This window comes from Cololabis saira, chromosome 2, assembly GCF_033807715.1.
Source record: "Cololabis saira isolate AMF1-May2022 chromosome 2, fColSai1.1, whole genome shotgun sequence".
Lineage (NCBI taxonomy): Eukaryota > Metazoa > Chordata > Actinopteri > Beloniformes > Belonidae > Cololabis > Cololabis saira.
The window spans coordinates 41,361,440-41,365,840 of record NC_084588.1 but is presented as its reverse complement, the minus strand read 5'-3'; positions in this window follow the sequence as shown (position 1 = coordinate 41,365,840).

Genomic DNA, 4,401 nt, shown 5'->3' with positions numbered 1-4,401 from the left:
TGCGTCATGCTGCTCATAGGTTTCTCTGCTTCAGGCTCTTCTGTGTACTGGATTTAGTTCAAGAGTCCTCCTTTCCACTCTAAAGCGCGTGGCGATGGGGCTTCTGGGTTGGCAGCAACCAGACTCTGAAACTCTCCACCACCGTCTCTCCGCTTTATAGATTTGGACACATTTAGAAGACATCTTTATTCATAAAGACTTTTAAGTGATGTTTCATGTTGTTTTACACTGTTGTGTTTTTTTTTTAAACCACTTTGGTTTGTTTTTGTATTTTGTATTCCTATTTTATCTGTTATTTCATTGTAAAGCACTCTGTTACAGTGAACGGTGCTGTATGCATGAATGTTAATTACTTGTTGAAAGTCAGACTTGGCATTTTCTATTAAAATGAGTTAATATAATTCCAAATTCATTGTTCGACTGATGATGGGAACTCAAAAACAATAAAAAAAGGCCCAAATCATGATATTACCACCACCAGACTAAACAAAGTGCTGGAGCCTAATAATGTTTTCTAAGTTGGAGCACAATGTTTCCCTTTGATTTGTAAAACAATATTAACCAATGTTAGCAGCATGAGGGGTGTTTTGATTTCCTTTGTAATCTTGAGGATGATTACTTCCCTGATGCTGTTAAAATAATCTTTGTCGGTCGAGGATAACAATGGTCTTGAATTCCCTGCAGGTGTTCACCATCTGTCTGCACGACTTCAACCCATAATCAAACTCTTCAGCTGGGGTTTTTGTAACTTTGTCCAGGCTGAGAAGAAGTTTGTGTATTTATATCACTGACATAAATGTAATATTGCAATTTTTATCAGTGCATAATTGACTAATACATTGTTTTCAAAATGTTTTCCAATTTGGTTTATTTTATTTATTGTGTGTAAATCTGATGACTGTATTTATGCATTAATACAGAAATTTAAAAATGTCCATGCACCATTGTAATTTATGCCGAACACATAAGATGTGGAATACGCTACAAAAACCGCACCTAATATTCTATAACTTTAGTCAAAACCGTCCTATTTTAAGCAACAATATCTTGCCCATGTGGTAAGAAAACTGGTCTAAAATCATCCTAATTTTCTTGAAACGCAACATTTTTTGTTTTCTTTCTGAGAAATTAGTTTTTGCAGTGTGGGATGTTGAATCATAATGTATTCAGAATACATTTTTGGGGTTAAGGAATGCTTTAGAAGTAATAAAAACCTGTAGAAGAGTGATTTGTGAAAGCAAAGGACAAGTAAAGACAGAAATGCTCATTTTGTGTCCTGACAGCACTCGAGCCAGAGGCACTCGTGTTCGTCTACTGATGAATCAGATAGATAGATCTGCTTAATGTCTGGGTGTAATTTTGGAGGAGCATGTGTCCAAGGAAAGTAAATTGATCTGGGTAATGGTGAAAAATAACTGTTTTCTGAAGCCTGAAGAAAAGAAAAAAGTAAAGCAAAGATTTTAAGATACGTTGAAGTGACTGAGTAACTGCAGAGTTAATACTTTTGGCAATAAACATTTAGGTTGATTACGCTACTTTGACTTCATCAGAAACTGACCTTTGAAGACACTAAATAAAACCAGTTACCATGATGGAGTTAAAACAACACCGAAGTGGTATATTGAGTTAGAACTGATTGGCTTAAAACCGTCCATGCACCACTCTTTTTCATCTTTAGTGCCGGAAATCACTGCCTTCCTTTTGTCTGAACGGCCTTAAACATTTACCTTCCTTCGCCGCTGATAGGATTCCTTTGTTTACCGCTCGTCTTTTTCCCATGGGAATGAAAGCAGATTTAGAGTTCAATGCTAAGTGTGAAGTGCTCCGCATTCCCATGTACTGTATAACAAAAGAGGACACAAGCGATTAGCTTCCGAGATTATGTTTGCTGTGACCAAACTGCCACCAAGGCCTGCGTCCGATGACATGGAAGTGAAAACCACAGCAGTGAAATCTTGGCAAGGTTATAAAAGAACAAAACAGTCCTCGGTGAGAAAGAACAGGCAACCCAGACGTTTGTAAATCTGCACCAAAATAATAAAAGTTTCTGTTTTGAGAGAATTTTACAGTTTAAGGTCAAGTGGGTAAAGAGAGGCTTCCTGTTGTGCATTGAAATTATAAAACTCTGCACGGTACACAGATAATCATAACGTTCTCCCTTCCAAACCCCGCTATTTGTTTGGGTTTGACTATTGTTTGGGTGCAGCCCCGAGCAGGTGACTTCCTAGTACAGTACGGCTGCCGGTGAAGGGTTAAGGTGTGAGACGGACACTGGTTGTCCTGGCTGTTTATCATAAACACAGCCTAGCCCAGAGAGGTCCATCTGCTTTGATTTTATTTAGTGATTCCCCCCAGGGACCCTGAGCTGGAGCGAGAATAACAATACTTGAGCCCATCTGTTCTCATAGAAACCAGCCCCGGCTAAATTACCACACACTACGAGCGGCTGGCATATGCTGTGGCATAAAGCTACATGAGGGCATTGTGTGCCAGCTGTTCTGTTGACAAATACTTATCAGGCACTTCTGAAGTCAGCTTGCTGAGCTGCTTTCAAGTTCCACCACGAACTAAACAGGGTGTGATGTGGAGTGGGAATCTTGTTGAGGGGGTGGGGGGGGGGGGTGTATATGTAACACATGCTGATTTATCCCTGGGTATCATTTTGTCAGAGATTGTCTGAGGAATTGGGTCACTGGATGTAGATTTAATCTGAACATAGAGGGCAGATATACACGACTAAAGCCAGCCAAATGGTCAAAACAGAAAGGAACTAATCTTTCTCATCCTCCTGTAAGCGGAACGAACAGTAACCGTATCGCTGTGATGTTTCAAACTCTCTGGATGAGCTTCATCCAGAGGGCGTAATTGGGCTCGATCATAGTAATCCTATCAGTAAAGAATCGCATTTCTCTCTCGAGAGAGAGAGGGGAATACAGAGGTTTAATAAAAATTTGTCGCTGTAGTCTCCATATTCTCTATTAACACAACATAGAAACAAGTCACCGGCAGGAAAATGTAGTAACTTGAGAGTACGGCCACTTAAATCATTTTAAAACATTGAATATGTCGTTTTTCACCCATTTAGTGAAACTCACAGGAACACTTGGTAGCGGTCTAATAGTAGTGTAATCTACTGTAGAGAACAGGGGTCACCAATCCTGGTCCTCGAGGGCCGGTGTCCTGAAGGTTTTAGAGTTTTCTCTGCTTTAACACACCTGATTCTAATTAATCATCGTCATCAGCTCGTCATTGAGGTCTGCACAATTCTCTTAACGACACAGTCACTTCTATCACGGTGCAATGAAGCAGCGAAACATGTAAAACATGCAGGACACCGGCCCTCGAGGACCAGGATTGGTGACCCCTGGTATAGAATGTACTGTATACTATATACTGTATACTGTACAGAACACACTGTATACTATATACTGTATACTGTACAGAACACACTGTTTACTATATACTGTATACTAAATACTGTATAGAACACACTATACTATATACTTTATAATATATTATAAAGTATATACTATGCAATAAGTTTTTCCTTCTACTCAGGGGTATTGTGTAATGGGTTTTCTGGGAGTGGGAACTGATGTGGGTTAATTATAGTGTGGTTTGATTCTTCTGTTTGGGCAAAGACTTCAGGGGTGTCTCTATGTTTGTCGGAGTATGATTGTCACCGTGCCTCGTGTCCAAGACAAATTTCTCCTAAGGGAGACAATAAAGATTCATCTTATCTTATCTTATATACTGTATATTATATACTGTATAGAACGCACCGTATACTATATAGAACTTACTATATACTGTATGTATGTATGTATGTATGTATGTATGTATGTATATATATATATATATATATATATATATATATAATTTACTGTATACATGTAGTCTACTGTATATTGACACCTGCCAGACTACAGCTTGAGGCAGGTAAAAAAAAAAAAAAATGTCCAGTTGAAAACCTTTCGGTCAAATGCTGCTTTTGTATTTATTTTTTTGTTTTTATTAATCACCGCCATACTCACAGCAAAAAGGAGATGAAAGTAAACTCATCAGGGCAGGAAAATAACTGTCACTTATCCCTTTGTGAGGCAAAGTTCTGCCTGTGGTAACAGAAGTGTTCAACCGTCACACTCAGGGATGTTTGTCACGTGATGAAGTTATAGTAGAAAGAGAAAAGTTTGTTTGTTGTTTTGGATCTACAAACTTAAGTCTGAGGTCCAGCCTTATGTAACATTAATGAGGCTTCGTTATGAGGGTGCGTTCAACATCCCGACACTTCCCCCCCACAGCCAGCACCAAAGTTCCTACGGATGAATCCTCGAACTCCAGGCGACGCTTTGCTTAAAACTCTGACCTGTGGAGCTCGTGATGACGCACTCGCACCACATC